The 19,614-nt window shown below is 39.1% G+C and overlaps 12 non-coding genes across 12 annotated transcripts; all 12 read right to left on the bottom strand.

The window, feature by feature from the left end:
• Positions 1-1,123: 1,123 nt before the first annotated feature.
• On the bottom strand, positions 1,124-1,197 carry TRNAT-AGU (transfer RNA threonine (anticodon AGU)). Its single transcript has one exon. It is a non-coding gene; the product is annotated as a tRNA-Thr (tRNA).
• A 1,206-nt stretch (positions 1,198-2,403) lies between these two features.
• TRNAT-AGU (transfer RNA threonine (anticodon AGU)) lies at positions 2,404-2,477 on the bottom strand. The gene has a single exon. It is a non-coding gene; the product is annotated as a tRNA-Thr (tRNA).
• Positions 2,478-3,682: 1,205 nt separating this feature from the next.
• TRNAT-AGU (transfer RNA threonine (anticodon AGU)) lies at positions 3,683-3,756 on the bottom strand. Its single transcript has one exon. It is a non-coding gene; the product is annotated as a tRNA-Thr (tRNA).
• A 1,206-nt stretch (positions 3,757-4,962) lies between these two features.
• Positions 4,963-5,036, bottom strand: TRNAT-AGU (transfer RNA threonine (anticodon AGU)). The gene has a single exon. It is a non-coding gene; the product is annotated as a tRNA-Thr (tRNA).
• Positions 5,037-6,242: 1,206 nt separating this feature from the next.
• On the bottom strand, positions 6,243-6,316 carry TRNAT-AGU (transfer RNA threonine (anticodon AGU)). Its single transcript has one exon. It is a non-coding gene; the product is annotated as a tRNA-Thr (tRNA).
• Positions 6,317-7,507: 1,191 nt separating this feature from the next.
• TRNAT-AGU (transfer RNA threonine (anticodon AGU)) lies at positions 7,508-7,581 on the bottom strand. Its single transcript has one exon. It is a non-coding gene; the product is annotated as a tRNA-Thr (tRNA).
• A 1,206-nt stretch (positions 7,582-8,787) lies between these two features.
• On the bottom strand, positions 8,788-8,861 carry TRNAT-AGU (transfer RNA threonine (anticodon AGU)). The gene has a single exon. It is a non-coding gene; the product is annotated as a tRNA-Thr (tRNA).
• A 1,207-nt stretch (positions 8,862-10,068) lies between these two features.
• On the bottom strand, positions 10,069-10,142 carry TRNAT-AGU (transfer RNA threonine (anticodon AGU)). The gene has a single exon. It is a non-coding gene; the product is annotated as a tRNA-Thr (tRNA).
• Positions 10,143-11,346: 1,204 nt separating this feature from the next.
• On the bottom strand, positions 11,347-11,420 carry TRNAT-AGU (transfer RNA threonine (anticodon AGU)). Its single transcript has one exon. It is a non-coding gene; the product is annotated as a tRNA-Thr (tRNA).
• A 1,220-nt stretch (positions 11,421-12,640) lies between these two features.
• TRNAT-AGU (transfer RNA threonine (anticodon AGU)) lies at positions 12,641-12,714 on the bottom strand. Its single transcript has one exon. It is a non-coding gene; the product is annotated as a tRNA-Thr (tRNA).
• Positions 12,715-16,168: 3,454 nt separating this feature from the next.
• On the bottom strand, positions 16,169-16,242 carry TRNAT-AGU (transfer RNA threonine (anticodon AGU)). Its single transcript has one exon. It is a non-coding gene; the product is annotated as a tRNA-Thr (tRNA).
• A 2,488-nt stretch (positions 16,243-18,730) lies between these two features.
• Positions 18,731-18,804, bottom strand: TRNAT-AGU (transfer RNA threonine (anticodon AGU)). The gene has a single exon. It is a non-coding gene; the product is annotated as a tRNA-Thr (tRNA).
• Positions 18,805-19,614: the final 810 nt, after the last annotated feature.

Genomic DNA, 19,614 nt, shown 5'->3' with positions numbered 1-19,614 from the left:
GGATTAATTGACATCAATCCATCTTTATAGCAAATACATCTCAGTTGTCAACAAACATTCAAATATTGCCCACAGCTATGAAGGTAATAAACTACATTTCCACACTGGCCGTGGCAGTATCACTTTTGAAGATTAACTTTGTCCCAGTGGCACAAGATTGGAACTTGACTGATTGATTAATTGATAGAGAAAAACTATAGCTCTAGAAGATCCCCCTCCTTTCATACTCCACTCTATTCTCCTTTCCTCACTCAATTCCCTCAGTCATGATAATTTTAACAAAGTGAACTTTCTTTTCTGACCACTATCCATGTCTAGCATGGGTATACAAAGAATGCTAAATGCTGCCTCTGCAGGACACATTGTACTATAGGAAACCACCTTCTCCGCCTTGAGTTGTGCAGCTAATTCACCAAACTCTGCGTTCTGTGTTTGGGTCTGGGTTTTGGGTTACTTTTATGGATGGCCATTGCCTTTCTTCCCCATGCCTCCGTCTTGTCCACAGCTGCCATCACAGGTCCCTGCATATTGAGAGAGAGTATTCTGGACTTTCAAATAATAGATTGAGAATGTGCTTGGAAATATTTAGAAAGGTTTTAAAAGAGAACTGTTACTTAATGGCCCAAATCAGATTAGCAGCTGAATAATTCTTGGAATGTTTGCTGGATATTAAAAAGATGGGTAGCCAACGGGATGGCTTTCTCACTTGCTTCACGTAGAGACTTATAGTTGTAATCCGGGGGCACAGATTATGCTTCCAAAGCACGTCTCTGTGCTATATGTCTCCTGGAAGAAGTCTTCTTTGGAAAACCCTTTGAGAAAGTTGATGGGAAAAAGGCCTTGCTTTCACAAGAAAAAAAAAGAAGGTTTAATCAAACATTCTAGGGGATCAAATAAACTGAGAATGACCCTGTGAAGTAAATAAGATAGACACATATAGTATCTACTTTTTAAACTGCCAGAGAAGCAAATACAAATTTTAGGTTGATGAATTTTCAGTCAACATATATTTAATATATAGTGGTTGTTCTTGTGTGATTTATGTGCCATAACGCAAGAGATGTAGATTCGGTGCAATAATGATGAGGCACATAAGATAGTTTTCCAATTCTAGAGCTAAAATAGGCACTGCTGAGATTCGAACTCAAGATCTCCTGTTTACTAGACAGGCGCTTTAACCAACTAAGCCACAGCACCACAACATACTGGCTCATGCCTTGTTTTACGTTTTCCAAATGGTGGCAGATTGGACCTTTCTCTATCCAAGAGATACATCATTGGAGGATTAATTGACATCAATCCATCTTTATAGCAAATACATCTCAGTTGTCAACAAACATTCAAATATTGCCCGCAGCTATAAAGGTAATAAACTACATTTCCACACTGGCCGTGGCAGTATCAGTTTTGAAGATTAACTTTGTCACAGTGGCACAAGATTGGAACTTGACTGATTGATTAATTGATAGAGGATAACTATAGCTCTAAAAGATCCCCCTCCTTTCATACTCCACTCTATTCTCCTTTCCTCACTCAATTCCCTCAGTCATGATAATTTTACCAAAGTGAACATTCTTTTCTGACCACTATCCATGTCTAGCATGGGTATACAAAGAATGCTAAATGCTGCCTCTGCATTACACATTGTACTATAGGAAACCACCTTCTCCGCCTTGAGTTGTGCAGCTAATTCACCAAACTCTGCGTTCTGTGTTTGGGTCTGGGTTTTGGTTACTTTTATGGATGGCCATTGCCTTTCTTCCCCGTGCCTCCGTCTTGTCCACAGCTGCCATCACAGGTCCCAGCATATTGAGAGAGAGTATTCAGGACTTTCAAATAATAGATTGAGAATGTGCTTGGAAATATTTAGAAAGGTTTTAAAAGAGAACTGTTCCTTAATGGCAAAAATCAGATTAGCAGCTGAATAATTCTTGAAATCTTTGCTGGATATTACAAAGATGGTTGCCAACGGGATGGCTTTCTCACTTGCTTCACGTAGAGCCTTATAGTTGTAATCCGGGGGCACAGATTATTCTTCCAAAGCACGTCTCTGTGCTATATGTCTCCTGGAAGAAGTCTTCTTTGGAAAACCCTTTGAGAAAGTTGATGGGAAAAAGGCCTTGCTTTCACAAGAAAAAAAAAGAAGGTTTAATCAAACATTCTAGGGGATCAAATAAACTGAGAAAGACCCTGTGAAGTAAATAATATAGACACATATAGTATCTACTTTTTAAACTGCCAGAGAAGCAAATACAAATTTTAGGTTGATGAATTTTCAGTCAACATATATTTAATATATAGTGGTTGTTCTTGTGTGATTTATGTGCCATAACGCAAGAGATGTAGATTCGATGCAATAATAATGAGGCGCATAAGATAGTTTTCCAATTCTAGAGCTAAAATAGGCACTGCTGAGATTCGAACTCAGGATCTCCTGTTTACTAGACAGGCGCTTTAACCAACTAAGCCACAGCACCACAACATACTGGCTCATGCCTTGTTTTACGTTTTCCAAATGGTGGCAGATTGGTCCTTTCTCTATCCAAGAGATACATCATTGGAGGATTAATTGACATCAATCCATCTTTATAGCAAATACATCTCAGTTGTCAACAAACATTCAAATATTGCCCACAGCTATGAAGGTAATAAACTACATTTCCACACTGGCCGTGGCAGTATCAGTTTTGAAGATTAAATTTGTCCCAGTGGCACAAGATTGGAACTTGACTGATTGATTAATTGATAGAGGATAACTATAGCTCTAAAAGATCCCCCTCCTTTCATACTCCACTCTATTCTCCTTTCCTCACTCAATTCCCTCAGTCATGATAATTTTACCAAAGTGAACTTTCTTTTCTGACCACTATCCATGTCTAGCATGGGTATACAAAGAATGCTAAATGCTGCCTCTGCAGGACACATTGTACTATAGGAAACCACCTTCTCCGCCTTGAGTTGTGCAGCTAATTCACCAAACTCTGCGTTCTGTGTTTGGGTCTGGGTTTTGGGTTACTTTTATGGATGGCCATTGCCTTTCTTCCCCATGCCTCCGTCTTGTCCACAGCTGCCATCACAGGTCCCTGCATATTGAGAGAGAGTATTCAGGACTTTCAAATAATAGATTGAGAATGTGCTTGGAAATATTTAGAAAGGTTTTAAAAGAGAACTGTTACTTAATGGCCCAAATCAGATTAGCAGCTGAATAATTCTTGGAATGTTTGCTGGATATTAAAAAGATGGGTAGCCAACGGGATGGCTTTCTCACTTGCTTCACGTAGAGACTTATAGTTGTAATCCGGGGGCACAGATTATGCTTCCAAAGCACGTCTCTGTGCTATATGTCTCCTGGAAGAAGTCTTCTTTGGAAAACCCTTTGAGAAAGTTGATGGGAAAAAGGCCTTGCTTTCACAAGAAAAAAAAAGGTTTAATCAAACATTCTAGGGGATCAAATAAACTGAGAATGACCCTGTGAAGTAAATAAGATAGACACATATAATATCTCCTTTTTAAACTGCCAGAGAAGCAAATACAAATTTTAGGTTGATGAATTTTCAGTCAACATATATTTAATATATAGTGATTGTTCTTGTGTGATTTATGTGCCATAACGCAAGAGATGTAGATTCGATGCAATAATGATGAGGCACATAAGATAGTTTTCCAATTCTAGAGCTAAAATAGGCACTGCTGAGATTCGAACTCAGGATCTCCTGTTTACTAGACAGGCGCTTTAACCAACTAAGCCACAGCACCACAACATACTGGCTCATGCCTTGTTTTACGTTTTCCAAATGGTGGCAGATTGGACCTTTCTCTATCCATGAGATACATCATTGGAGGATTAATTGACATCAATCCATCTTTATAGCAAATACATCTCAGTTGTCAACAAACATTCAAATATTGCCCGCAGCTATGAAGGTAATAAACTACATTTCCACACTGGCCGTGGCAGTATCAGTTTTGAAGATTAACTTTGTCCCAGTGGCACAAGATTGGAACTTGACTGATTGATTAATTGATAGAGGATAACTATAGCTCTAAAAGATCCCCCTCCTTTCATACTCCACTCTATTCTCCTTTCCTCACTCAATTCCCTCAGTCATGATAATTTTACCAAAGTGAACATTCTTTTCTGACCACTATCCATGTCTAGCATATGTATACAAAGAATGCTAAATGCTGCCTCTGCAGGACACATTGTACTATAGGAAACCACCTTCTCCGCCTTGAGTTGTGCAGCTAATTCACCAAACTCTGTGTTCTGTGTTTGGGTCTGGGTTTTGGTTACTTTTATGGATGGCCATTGCCTTTCTTGCCCGTGCCTCCGTCTTGTCCACAGCTGCCATCACAGGTCCCAGCATATTGAGAGAGAGTATTCAGGACTTTCAAATAATAGATTGAGAATGTGCTTGGAAATATTTAGAAAGGTTTTAAAAGAGAACTGTTCCTTAATGGCAAAAATCAGATTAGCAGCTGAATAATTCTTGAAATCTTTGCTGGATATTACAAAGATGGTTGCCAACGGGATGGCTTTCTCACTTGCTTCACGTAGAGCCTTATAGTTGTAATCCGGGGGCACAGATTATTCTTCCAAAGCACGTCTCTGTGCTATATGTCTCCTGGAAGAAGTCTTCTTTGGAAAACCCTTTGAGAAAGTTGATGGGAAAAAGGCCTTGCTTTCACAAGAAAAAAAAAGAAGGTTTAATCAAACATTCTAGGGGATCAAATAAACTGAGAATGACCCTGTGAAGTAAATAAGATAGACACATATAGTATCTCCTTTTTAAACTGCCAGAGAAGCAAATACAAATTTTAGGTTGATGAATTTTCAGTCAACATATATTTAATATATAGTGGTTGTTCTTGTGTGATTTATGTGCCATAACGCAAGAGATGTAGATTCGATGCAATAATGATGAGTCACTTAAGATAGTTTTCCAATTCTAGAGCTAAAATAGGCACTGCTGAGATTCGAACTCAGGATCTCCTGTTTACTAGACAGGCGCTTTAACCAACTAAGCCACAGCACCACAACATACTGGCTCATGCCTTGTTTTACGTTTTCCAAATGGTGGCAGATTGGACCTTTCTCTATCCAAGAGGTACATCATTGGAGGATTAATTGACATCAATCCATCTTTATAGCAAATACATCTCAGTTGTCAACAAACATTCAAATATTGCCCGCAGCTATGAAGGTAATAAACTACATTTCCACACTGGCCGTGGCAGTATCAGTTTTGAAGATTAACTTTGTCCCAGTGGCACAAGATTGGAACTTGATTGATTGATTAATTGATAGAGAATAACTATAGCTCTAAAAGATCCCCCTCCTTTCATACTCCACTCTATTCTCCTTTCCTCACTCAATTCCCTCAGTCATGATAATTTTACCAAAGTGAACTTTCTTTTCTGACCACTATCCATGTCTAGCATGGCTATACAAAGAATGCTAAATGCTGCCTCTGCAGGACACATTGTACTATAGGAAACCACCTTCTCCGCCTTGAGTTGTGCAGCTAATTCACCAAACTCTGCGTTCTGTGTTTGGGTCTGGGTTTTGGGTTACTTTTATGGATGGCCATTGCCTTTCTTCCCCATGCCTCCGTCTTGTCCACAGCTGCCATCACAGGTCCCTGCATATTGAGAGAGAGTATTCAGGAATTTCAAATAATAGATTGAGAATGTGCTTGGAAATATTTAGAAAGGTTTTAAAAGAGAACTGTTCCTTAATGGCAAAAATCAGATTAGCAGCTGAATAATTCTTGAAATCTTTGCTGGATATTACAAAGATGGTTGCCAACGGGATGGCTTTCTCACTTGCTTCACGTAGAGCCTTATAGTTGTAATCCGGGGGCACAGATTATTCTTCCAAAGCACGTCTCTGTGCTATATGTCTCCTGGAAGAAGTCTTCTTTGGAAAACCCTTTGAGAAAGTTGATGGGAAAAAGGCCTTGCTTTCACAAGAAAAAAAAGAAGGTTTAATCAAACATTCTAGGGGATCAAATAAACTGAGAATGACCCTGTGATGTAAATAAGATAGACACATATAGTATATCCTTTTTAAACTGCCAGAGAAGCAAATACAAATTTTAGGTTGATGAATTTTCGGTCAACATATATTTAATATATAGTGGTTGTTCTTGTGTGATTTATGTGCCATAACGCAAGAGATGTAGATTCGATGCAATAATGATGAGGCACATAAGATAGTTTTCCAATTCTAGAGCTAAAATAGGCACTGCTGAGATTCGAACTCAGGATCTCCTGTTTACTAGACAGGCGCTTTAACCAACTAAGCCACAGCACCACAACATACTGGCTCATGCCTTGTTTTACGTTTTCCAAATGGTGGCAGATTGGACCTTTCTCTATCCAAGAGGTACATCATTGGAGGATTAATTGACATCAATCCATCTTTATAGCAAATACATCTCAGTTGTCAACAAACATTCAAATATTGCCCGCAGCTATGAAGGTAATAAACTACATTTCCACACTGGCCGTGGCAGTATCAGTTTTGAAGATTAACTTTGTCCCAGTGGCACAAGATTGGAACTTGATTGATTGATTAATTGATAGAGAATAACTATAGCTCTAAAAGATCCCCCTCCTTTCATACTCCACTCTATTCTCCTTTCCTCACTCAATTCCCTCAGTCATGATAATTTTACCAAAGTGAACTTTCTTTTCTGACCACTATCCATGTCTAGCATGGCTATACAAAGAATGCTAAATGCTGCCTCTGCAGGACACATTGTACTATAGGAAACCACCTTCTCCGCCTTGAGTTGTGCAGCTAATTCACCAAACTCTGCGTTCTGTGTTTGGGTCTGGGTTTTGGGTTACTTTTATGGATGGCCATTGCCTTTCTTCCCCATGCCTCCGTCTTGTCCACAGCTGCCATCACAGGTCCCTGCATATTGAGAGAGAGTATTCAGGAATTTCAAATAATAGATTGAGAATGTGCTTGGAAATATTTAGAAAGGTTTTAAAAGAGAACTGTTCCTTAATGGCAAAAATCAGATTAGCAGCTGAATAATTCTTGAAATCTTTGCTGGATATTACAAAGATGGTTGCCAACGGGATGGCTTTCTCACTTGCTTCACGTAGAGCCTTATAGTTGTAATCCGGGGGCACAGATTATTCTTCCAAAGCACGTCTCTGTGCTATATGTCTCCTGGAAGAAGTCTTCTTTGGAAAACCCTTTGAGAAAGTTGATGGGAAAAAGGCCTTGCTTTCACAAGAAAAAAAAGAAGGTTTAATCAAACATTCTAGGGGATCAAATAAACTGAGAATGACCCTGTGATGTAAATAAGATAGACACATATAGTATATCCTTTTTAAACTGCCAGAGAAGCAAATACAAATTTTAGGTCAACATATATTTAATATATAGTGGTTGTTCTTGTGTGATTTATGTGCCATAACGCAAGAGATGTAGATTCGATGCAATAATGATGAGGCACTTAAGATAGTTTTCCAATTCTAGAGCTAAAATAGGCACTGCTGAGATTCGAACTCAGGATCTCCTGTTTACTAGACAGGCGCTTTAACCAACTAAGCCACAGCATCACAACATACTGGCTCATGCCTTGTTTTACGTTTTCCAAATGGTGGCAGATTGGACCTTTCTCTATCCAAGAGGTACATCATTGGAGGATTAATTGACATCAATCCATCTTTATAGCAAATACATCTCAGTTGTCAACAAACATTCAAATATTGCCCGCAGCTATGAAGGTAATAAACTACATTTCCACACTGGCCGTGGCAGTATCAGTTTTGAAGATTAACTTTGTCCCAGTGGCACAAGATTGGAACTTGACTGATTGATTAATTGATAGAGGATAACTATAGCTCTAAAAGATCCCCCTCCTTTCATACTCCACTCTATTCTCCTTTCCTCACTCAATTCCCTCATTCATGATAATTTTACCAAAGTGAACATTCTTTTCTGACCACTATCCATGTCTAGCATATGTATACAAAGAATGCTAAATGCTGCCTCTGCAGGACACATTGTACTATAGGAAACCACCTTCTCCGCCTTGAGTTGTGCAGCTAATTCACCAAACTCTGCGTTCTGTGTTTGGGTCAGGGTTTTGGTTACTTTTATGGATGGCCATTGCCTTTCTTGCCCGTACCTCCGTCTTGTCCACAGCTGCCATCACAGGTCCCAGCATATTGAGAGAGAGTATTCAGGACTTTCAAATAATAGATTGAGAATGTGCTTGGAAATATTTAGAAAGGTTTTAAAAGAGAACTGTTCCTTAATGGCAAAAATCAGATTAGCAGCTGAATAATTCTTGAAATCTTTGCTGGATATTACAAAGATGGTTGCCAACGGGATGGCTTTCTCACTTGCTTCACGTAGAGCCTTATAGTTGTAATCCGGGGGCACAGATTATTCTTCCAAAGCACGTCTCTGTGCTATATGTCTCCTGGAAGAAGTCTTCTTTGGAAAACCCTTTGAGAAAGTTGATGGGAAAAAGGCCTTGCTTTCACAAGAAAAAAAAAGAAGGTTTAATCAAACATTCTAGGGGATCAAATAAACTGAGAATGACCCTGTGAAGTAAATAAGATAGACACATATAGTATCTCCTTTTTAAACTGCCAGAGAAGCAAATACAAATTTTAGGTTGATGAATTTTCGGTCAACATATATTTAATATTTAGTGGTTGTTTTTGTGTGATTTATGTGCCATAACGCAAGAGATGTAGATTCGATGCAATAATGATGAGGCACATAAGATAGTTTTCCAATTCTAGAGCTAAAATAGGCACTGCTGAGATTCGAACTCAGGATCTCCTGTTTACTAGACAGGCGCTTTAACCAACTAAGCCACAGCACCACAACATACTGGCTCATGCCTTGTTTTACGTTTTCCAAATGGTGGCAGATTGGACCTTTCTCTATCCAAGAGATACATCATTGGAGGATTAATTGACATCAACCCATCTTTATAGCAAATACATCTCAGTTGTCAACAAACATTCAAATATTGCCCGCAGCTATGAAGGTAATAAACTACATTTCCACACAAGCCGTGGCAGTATCAGTTTTGAAGATTAACTTTGTCCCAGTGGCACAAGATTGGAACTTGACTGATTGATTAATTGATAGAGAATAACTATAGCTCTAAAAGATCCCCCTCCTTTCATACTCCACTCTATTCTCCTTTCCTCACTCAATTCCCTCAGTCATGATAATTTTACCAAAGTGAACTTTCTTTTCTGACCACTATCCATGTCTAGCATGGGTATACAAAGAATGCTAAATGCTGCCTCTGCAGGACACATTGTACTATAGGAAACCACCTTCTCCGCCTTGAGTTGTGCAGCTAATTCACCAAACTCTGCGTTCTGTGTTTGGGTCTGGGTTTTGGGTTACTTTTATGGATGGCCATTGCCTTTCTTCCCCATGCCTCCGTCTTGTCCACAGCTGCCATCACAGGTCCCTGCATATTGAGAGAGAGTATTCAGGACTTTCAAATAATAGATTGAGAATGTGCTTGGAAATATTTAGAAAGGTTTTAAAAGAGAACTGTTCCTTAATGGCAAAAATCAGATTAGCAGCTGAATAATTCTTGAAATCTTTGCTGGATATTACAAAGATGGTTGCCAACGGGGTGGCTTTCTCACTTGCTTCACGTAGAGCCTTATAGTTGTAATCCGGGGGCACAGATTATTCTTCCAAAGCACGTCTCTGTGCTATATGTCTCCTGGAAGAAGTCTTCTTTGGAAAACCCTCTGAGAAAGTTGATGGGGAAAAGGCCTTGCTTTCACAAGAAAAAAAAAGAAGGTTTAATCAAACATTCTAGGGGATCAAATAAACTGAGAATGACCCTGTGAAGTAAATAAGATAGACACATATAGTACCTCCTTTTTAAACTGCCAGAGAAGCAAATACAAATTTTAGGTTGATGAATTTTCAGTCAACATATATTTAATATATAATGGTTGTTCTTGTGTAATTTATGTGCCATAACGCAAGAGATGTAGATTCGATGCAATAATGATGAGGCACATAAGATAGTTTTCCAATTCTAGAGCTAAAATAGGCACTGCTGAGATTCGAACTAAGGATCTCCTGTTTACTAGACAGGCGCTTTAACCAACTAAGCCACAGCACCACAACATACTGGCTCATGCCTTGTTTTACGTTTTCCAAATGGTGGCAGATTGGACCTTTCTCTATCCATGAGATACATCATTGGAGGATTAATTGACATCAATCCATCTTTATAGCAAATACATCTCAGTTGTCAACAAACATTCAAATATTGCCCGCAGCTATGAAGGTAATAAACTACATTTCCACACTGGCCGTGGCAGTATCAGTTTTGAAGATTAACTTTGTCCCAGTGGCACAAGATTGGAACTTGACTGATTGATTAATTGATAGAGGATAACTATAGCTCTAAAAGATCCCCCTCCTTTCATACTCCACTCTATTCTCCTTTCCTCACTCAATTCCCTCAGTCATGATAATTTTACCAAAGTGAACTTTCTTTTCTGACCACTACCCATGTCTAGCATGGGTATACAAAGAATGCTAAATGCTGCCTCTGCAGGACACATTGTACTATAGGAAACCACCTTCTCCGCCTAGAGTTGTGCAGCTAATTCACCAAACTCTGCGTTCTGTGTTTGGGTCTGGGTTTTGGTTACTTTTATGGATGGCCATTGCCTTTCTTCCCCGTGCCTCCGTCTTGTCCACAGCTGCCATCACAGGTCCCAGCATATTGAGAGAGAGTATTCAGGACTTTCAAATAATAGATTGAGAATGTGCTTGGATATATTTAGAAAGGTTTTAAAAGAGAACTGTTCCTTAATGGCAAAAATCAGATTAGCAGCTGAATAATTCTTGAAATCTTTGCTGGACATTACAAAGATGGTTGCCAACGGGATGGCTTTCTCACTTGCTTCACGTAGAGCCTTATAGTTGTAATCCGGGGGCACAGATTATTCTTCCAAAGCACGTCTCTGTGCTATATGTCTCCTGGAAGAAGTCTTCTTTGGAAAACCCTTTGAGAAAGTTGATGGGAAAAAGGCCTTGCTTTCACAAGAAAAAAAAAGAAGGTTTAATCAAACATTCTAGGGGATCAAATAAACTGAGAATGACCCTGTGATGTAAATAAGATAGACACATATAGTATATCCTTTTTAAACTGCCAGAAAAGCAAATACAAATTTTAGGTTGATGAATTTTCGGTCAACATATTTAATATATAGTGGTTGTTCTTGTGTGATTTATGTGCCATAACGCAAGAGATGTAGATTCGATGCAATAATGATGAGGCACTTAGGATAGTTTTCCAATTCTAGAGCTAAAATAGGCACTGCTGAGATTCAAACTCAGGACCTCCTGTTTACTAGACAGGCGCTTTAACCAACTAAGCCACAGCACCACAACATACTGGCTCATGCCTTGTTTTACGTTTTCCAAATGGTGGCAGATTGGACCTTTCTCTATCCAAGAGGTACATCATTGGAGGATTAATTGACATCAATCCATCTTTATAGCAAATACATCTCAGTTGTCAACAAACATTCAAATATTGCCCACAGCTATGAAGGTAATAAACTACATTTCCACACTGGCCGTGGCAGTATCACTTTTGAAGATTAACTTTGTCCCAGTGGCACAAGATTGGAACTTGACTGATTGATTAATTGATAGAGAAAAACTATAGCTCTAGAAGATCCCCCTCCTTTCATACTCCACTCTATTCTCCTTTCCTCACTCAATTCCCTCAGTCATGATAATTTTAACAAAGTGAACTTTCTTTTCTGACCACTATCCATGTCTAGCATGGGTATACAAAGAATGCTAAATGCTGCCTCTGCAGGACACATTGTACTATAGGAAACCACCTTCTCCGCCTTGAGTTGTGCAGCTAATTCACCAAACTCTGCGTTCTGTGTTTGGGTCTGGGTTTTGGGTTACTTTTATGGATGGCCATTGCCTTTCTTCCCCATGCCTCCGTCTTGTCCACAGCTGCCATCACAGGTCCCTGCATATTGAGAGAGAGTATTCTGGGCTTTCAAATAATAGATTGAGAATGTGCTTGGAAATATTTAGAAAGGTTTTAAAAGAGAACTGTTACTTAATGGCCCAAATCAGATTAGCAGCTGAATAATTCTTGGAATGTTTGCTGGATATTAAAAAGATGGGTAGCCAACGGGATGGCTTTCTCACTTGCTTCACGTAGAGCCTTATAGTTGTAATCCGGGGGCACAGATTATGCTTCCAAAGCACGTCTCTGTGCTATATGTCTCCTGGAAGAAGTCTTCTTTGGAAAACCCTTTGAGAAAGTTGATGGGAAAAAGGCCTTGCTTTCACAAGAAAAAAAAAGGTTTAATCAAACATTCTAGGGGATCAAATAAACTAAGAATGACCCTGTGAAGTAAATAAGATAGACACATATAGTATCTCCTTTTTAAACTGCCAGAGAAGCAAATACAAATTTTAGGTTGATGAATTTTCAGTCAACATATATTTAATATATAATGGTTGTTCTTGTGTGATTTATGTGCCATAACGCAAGAGATGTAGATTCGATGCAATAATGATGAGGCACATAAGATAGTTTTCCAATTCTAGAGCTAAAATAGGCACTGCTAAAATAGGCACTGCTGAGATTCGAACTCAGGATCTCTTGTTTACTAGACAGGCGCTTTAACCAACTAAGCCACAGCACCACAACATACTGGCTCATGCCTTGTTTTACGTTTTCCAAATGGTGGCAGATTGGACCTTTCTCTATCCAAGAGATACATCATTGGAGGATTAATTGACATCAATCCATCTTTATAGCAAATACATCTCAGTTGTCAACAAACATTCAAATATTGCCCGCAGCTATGAAGGTAATAAACTACATTTCCACACTGGCCGTGGCAGTATCAGTTTTGAAGATTAACTTTGTCCCAGTGGCACAAGATTGGAACTTGACTGATTGATTAATTGATAGAGGATAACTATAGCTCTAAAAGATCCCCCTCCTTTCATACTCCACTCTATTCTCCTTTCCTCACTCAATTCCCTCAGTCATGATAATTTTACCAAAGTGAACTTTCTTTTCTGACCACTATCCATGTCTAGCATGGGTATACAAAGAATGCTAAATGCTGCCTCTGCAGGACACATTGTACTATAGGAAACCACCTTCTCCGCCTTGAGTTGTGCAGCTAATTCACCAAACTCTGCGTTCTGTGTTTGGGTCTGGGTTTTGGGTTACTTTTATGGATGGCCATTGCCTTTCTTCCCCATGCCTCCGTCTTGTCCACAGCTGCCATCACAGGTCTCTGCATATTGAGAGAGAGTATTCAGGACTTTCAAATAATAGATTGAGAATGTGCTTGGAAATATTTAGAAAGGTTTTAAAAGAGAACTGTTACTTAATGGCCCAAATCAGATTAGCAGCTGAATAATTCTTGGAATGTTTGCTGGATATTAATGAATTTTCAGTCAACATATATTTAATATATAGTGGTTGTTCTTGTGTGATTTATGTGCCATAACGCAAGAGATGTAGATTCGATGCAATAATGATGAGGCAATTAAGACAGTTTTCCAATTCTAGAGCTAAAATAGGCACTGCTGAGATTCAAACTCAGGACCTCCTGTTTACTAGACAGGCGCATTAACCAACTAAGCCACAGCAGCACAACATACTGGCTCATGCCTTGTTTTACGTTTTCCAAATGGTGGCAGATTGGACCTTTCTCTATCCAAGAGATACATCATTGGAGGATAATTGACATCAATCCATCTTTATAGCAAATACATCTCAGTTGTCAACAAACATTCAAATATTGCCCGCAGCTATGAAGGTAATAAACTACATTTTCACACTGGCCGTGGCAGTATCAGTTTTGAAGATTAACTTTGTCCCAGTGGCACAAGATTGGAACTTGACTGATTGATTAATTGATAGAGGATAACTATAGCTCTAAAAGATCCCCCTCCTTTCATACTCCACTCTATTCTCCTTTCCTCACTCAATTCCCTCAGTCATGATAATTTTACCAAAGTGAACTTTCTTTTCTGACCACTATCCATGTCTAGCATGGGTATACAAAGAATGCTAAATGCTGCCTCTGCAGGACACATTGTACTATAGGAAACCACCTTCTCCGCCTTGAGTTGTGCAGCTAATTCACCAAACTCTGCGTTCTGTGTTTGGGTCTGGGTTTTGGGTTACTTTTATGGATGGCCATTGCCTTTCTTCCCCATGCCTCCGTCTTGTCCACAGCTGCCATCACAGGTCCCTGCATATTGAGAGAGAGTATTCAGGACTTTCAAATAATAGATTGAGAATGTGCTTGGAAATATTTAGAAAGGTTTTAAAAGAGAACTGTTCCTTAATGGCAAAAATCAGATTAGCAGCTGAATAATTCTTGAAATCTTTGCTGGATATTACAAAGATGGTTGCCAACGGGATGGCTTTCTCACTTGCTTCACGTAGAGCCTTATAGTTGTAATCCGGGGGCACAGATTATTCTTCCAAAGCACGTCTCTGTTCTATATGTCTCCTGGAAGAAGTCTTCTTTGGAAAACCCTCTGAGAAAGTTGATGGGAAAAAGGCCTTGCTTTCACAAGAAAAAAAAAGAAGGTTTAATCAAACATTCTAGGGGATCAAATAAACTGAGAATGACCCTGTGAAGTAAATAAGATAGACACATATAGTACCTCCTTTTTAAACTGCCAGAGAAGCAAATACAAATTTTAGGTTGATGAATTTTCAGTCAACATATATTTAATATATAATGGTTGTTCTTGTGTAATTTATGTGCCATAACGCAAGAGGTGTAGATTCGATGCAATAATGATGAGGCACATAAGATAGTTTTCCAATTCTAGAGCTAAAATAGGCACTGCTGAGATTCGAACTAAGGATCTCCTGTTTACTAGACAGGCGCTTTAACCAACTAAACCACAGCACCACAACATACTGGCTCATGCCTTGTTTTATGTTTTCCAAATGGTGGCAGATTGGACCTTTCTCTATCCATGAGATACATCATTGGAGGATTAATTGACATCAATCCATCTTTATAGCAAATACATCTCAGTTGTCAACAAACATTCAAATATTGCCCGCAGCTATGAAGGTAATAAACTACATTTCCACACTGGCCGTGGCAGTATCAGTTTTGAAGATTAACTTTGTCCCAGTGGCACAAGATTGGAACTTGACTGATTGATTAATTGATAGAGGATAACTATAGCTCTAAAAGATCCCCCTCCTTTCATACTCCACTCTATTCTCCTTTCCTCACTCAATTCCCTCAGTCATGATAATTTTACCAAAGTGAACTTTCTTTTCTGACCACTATCCATGTCTAGCATGGGTATACAAAGAATGCTAAATGCTGCCTCTGCAGGACACATTGTACTATAGGAAACCACCTTCTCCGCCTTGAGTTGTGCAGCTAATTCACCAAACTCTGCGTTCTGTGTTTGGGTCTGGGTTTTGGGTTACTTTTATGGATGGCCATTGCCTTTCTTCCCCATGCCTCCGTCTTGTCCACAGCTGCCATCACAGGTCCCTGCATATTGAGAGAGACTATTCAGGAATTTCAAATAATAGATTGAGAATGTGCTTGGAAATATTTAGAAAATTTTTAAAAGAGAACTGTTCCTTAATGGCAAAAATCAGATTAGCAGCTGAATAATTCTTGAAATCTTTGCTGGATATTACAAAGATGGTTGCCAACGGGATGGCTTTCTCACTTGCTTCACGTAGAGCCTTATAGTTGTAATCCGGGGGCACAGGTTATTCTTCCAAAGCACGTCTCTGTGCTATATGTCTCCTGGAAGAAGTCTTCTTTGGAAAACCCTCTGAGAAAGTTGATGGGAAAAAGGCCTTGCTTTCACAAGAAAAAAAAAGAAGGTTTAATCAAACATTCTAGGGGATCAAATAAACTGAGAATGACCCTGTGAAGTAAATAAGATAGACACATATAGTACCTCCTTTTTAAACTGCCAGAGAAGCAAATACAAATTTTAGGTTGATGAATTTTCAGTCAACATATATTTAATATATAATGGTTGTTCTTGTGTGATTTATGTGCCATAACGCAAGAGATGTAGATTCGATGCAATAATGATGAGGCACATAAGATAGTTTTCCAATTCTAGAGCTAAAATAGGCACTGCTGAGATTCGACCTCAGGATCTCCTGTTTACTAGACAGGCGCTTTAACCAACTAAGCCACAGCACCACAACATACTGGCTCATGCCTTGTTTTACGTTTTCCAAATGGTGGCAGATTGGACCTTTCTCTTTCCAAGAGATACATCATTGGAGGATTAATTGACATCAATCCATCTTTATAGCAAATACATCTCAGTTGTCAACAAACATTCAAATATTGCCCGCAGCTATGAAGGTAATAAACTACATTTCCACACTGGCCGTGGCAGTATCAGTTTTGAAGATTAACTTTGTCCCAGTGGCACAAGATTGGAACTTGACTGATTGATTAATTGATAGAGGATAACTATAGCTCTAAAAGATCCCCCTCCTTTCATACTCCACTCTATTCTCCTTTCCTCACTCAATTCCCTCAGTCATGATAATTTTACCAAAGTGAACTTTCTTTTCTGACCACTATCCATGTCTAGCATGGGTATACAAAGAATGCTAAATGCTGCCTCTGCAGGACACATTGTACTATAGGAAACCACCTTCTCCGCCTTGAGTTGTGCAGCTAATTCACCAAACTCTGCGTTCTGTGTTTGGGTCTGGGTTTTGGGTTACTTTTATGGATGGCCATTGCCTTTCTTCCCCATGCCTCCGTCTTGTCCACAGCTGCCATCACAGGTCCCTGCATATTGAGAGAGAGTATTCAGGACTTTCAAATAATAGATTGAGAATGTGCTTGGAAATATTTAGAAAGGTTTTAAAAGAGAACTGTTCCTTAATGGCAAAAATCAGATTAGCAGCTGAATAATTCTTGAAATCTTTGCTGGATATTACAAAGATGGTTGCCAACGGGATGGCTTTCTCACTTGCTTCACGTAGAGCCTTATAGTTGTAATCCGGGGGCACAGATTATTCTTCCAAAGCACGTCTCTGTGCTATATGTCTCCTGGAAGAAGTCTTCTTTGGAAAACCCTCTGAGAAAGTTGATGGGAAAAAGGCCTTGCTTTCACAAGAAAAAAAAAGAAGGTTTAATCAAACATTCTAGGGGATCAAATAAACTGAGAATGACCCTGTGAAGTAAATAAGATAGACACATATAGTACCTCCTTTTTAAACTGCCAGAGAAGCAAATACAAATTTTAGGTTGATGAATTTTCAGTCAACATATATTTAATATATAATGGTTGTTCTTGTGTAATTTATGTGCCATAACGCAAGAGGTGTAGATTCGATGCAATAATGATGAGGCACATAAGATAGTTTTCCAATTCTAGAGCTAAAATAGGCACTGCTGAGATTCGAACTAAGGATCTCCTGTTTACTAGACAGGTGCTTTAACCAACTAAACCACAGCACCACAACATACTGGCTCATGCCTTGTTTTATGTTTTCCAAATGGTGGCAGATTGGACCTTTCTCTATCCATGAGATACATCATTGGAGGATTAATTGACATCAATCCATCTTTATAGCAAATACATCTCAGTTGTCAACAAACATTCAAATATTGCCCGCAGCTATGAAGGTAATAAACTACATTTCCACACTGGCCGTGGCAGTATCAGTTTTGAAGATTAACTTTGTCCCAGTGGCACAAGATTGGAACTTGACTGATTGATTAATTGATAGAGGATAACTATAGCTCTAAAAGATCCCCCTCCATTCATACTCCACTCTATTCTCCTTTCCTCACTCAATTCCCTCAGTCATGATAATTTTACCAAAGTGAACTTTCTTTTCTGACCACTATCCATGTCTAGCATGGGTATACAAAGAATGCTAAATGCTGCCTCTGCAGGACACATTGTACTATAGGAAACCACCTTCTCCGCCTTGAGTTGTGCAGCTAATTCACCAAACTCTGCGTTCTGTGTTTGGGTCTGGGTTTTGGGTTACTTTTATGGATGGCCATTGCCTTTCTTCCCCATGCCTCCGTCTTGTCCACAGCTGCCATCACAGGTCCCTGCATATTGAGAGAGACTATTCAGGAATTTCAAATAATAGATTGAGAATGTGCTTGGAAATATTTAGAAAATTTTTAAAAGAGAACTGTTCCTTAATGGCAAAAATCAGATTAGCAGCTGAATAATTCTTGAAATCTTTGCTGGATATTACAAAGATGGTTGCCAACGGGATGGCTTTCTCACTTGCTTCACGTAGAGCCTTATAGTTGTAATCCGGGGGCACAGGTTATTCTTCCAAAGCACGTCTCTGTGCTATATGTCTCCTGGAAGAAGTCTTCTTTGGAAAACCCTCTGAGAAAGTTGATGGGAAAAAGGCCTTGCTTTCACAAGAAAAAAAAAGAAGGTTTAATCAAACATTCTAGGGGATCAAATAAACTGAGAATGACCCTGTGAAGTAAATAAGATAGACACATATAGTACCTCCTTTTTAAACTGCCAGAGAAGCAAATACAAATTTTAGGTTGATGAATTTTCAGTCAACATATATTTAATATATAATGGTTGTTCTTGTGTGATTTATGTGCCATAACGCAAGAGATGTAGATTCGATGCAATAATGATGAGGCACATAAGATAGTTTTCCAATTCTAGAGCTAAAATAGGCACTGCTGAGATTCGACCTCAGGATCTCCTGTTTACTAGACAGGCGCTTTAACCAACTAAGCCACAGCACCACAACATACTGGCTCATGCCTTGTTTTACGTTTTCCAAATGGTGGCAGATTGGACCTTTCTCTTTCCAAGAGATACATCATTGGAGGATTAATTGACATCAATCCATCTTTATAGCAAATACATCTCAGTTGTCAACAAACATTCAAATATTGCCCGCAGCTATGAAGGTAATAAACTACATTTCCACACTGGCCGTGGCAGTATCAGTTTTGAAGATTAACTTTGTCCCAGTGGCACAAGATTGGAACTTGACTGATTGATTAATTGATAGAGGATAACTATAGCTCTAAAAGATCCCCCTCCTTTCATACTCCACTCTATTCTCCTTTCCTCACTCAATTCCCTCAGTCATGATAATTTTACCAAAGTGAACTTTCTTTTCTGACCACTATCCATGTCTAGCATGGGTATACAAAGAATGCTAAATGCTGCCTCTGCAGGACACATTGTACTATAGGAAACCACCTTCTCCGCCTTGAGTTGTGCAGCTAATTCACCAAACTCTGCGTTCTGTGTTTGGGTCTGGGTTTTGGGTTACTTTTATGGATGGCCATTGCCTTTCTTCCCCATGCCTCCGTCTTGTCCACAGCTGCCATCACAGGTCCCTGCATATTGAGAGAGAGTATTCAGGACTTTCAAATAATAGATTGAGAATGTGCTTGGAAATATTTAGAAAGGTTTTAAAAGAGAACTGTTCCTTAATGGCAAAAATCAGATTAGCAGCTGAATAATTCTTGAAATCTTTGCTGGATATTACAAAGATGGTTGCCAACGGGATGGCTTTCTCACTTGCTTCACGTAGAGCCTTA

This window comes from Pelobates fuscus, chromosome 3 (genome assembly GCF_036172605.1).
Source record: "Pelobates fuscus isolate aPelFus1 chromosome 3, aPelFus1.pri, whole genome shotgun sequence".
NCBI classification, from domain to species: Eukaryota; Metazoa; Chordata; class Amphibia; order Anura; family Pelobatidae; genus Pelobates; species Pelobates fuscus.
This window is presented reverse-complemented; position numbering and strand designations above follow the sequence as displayed.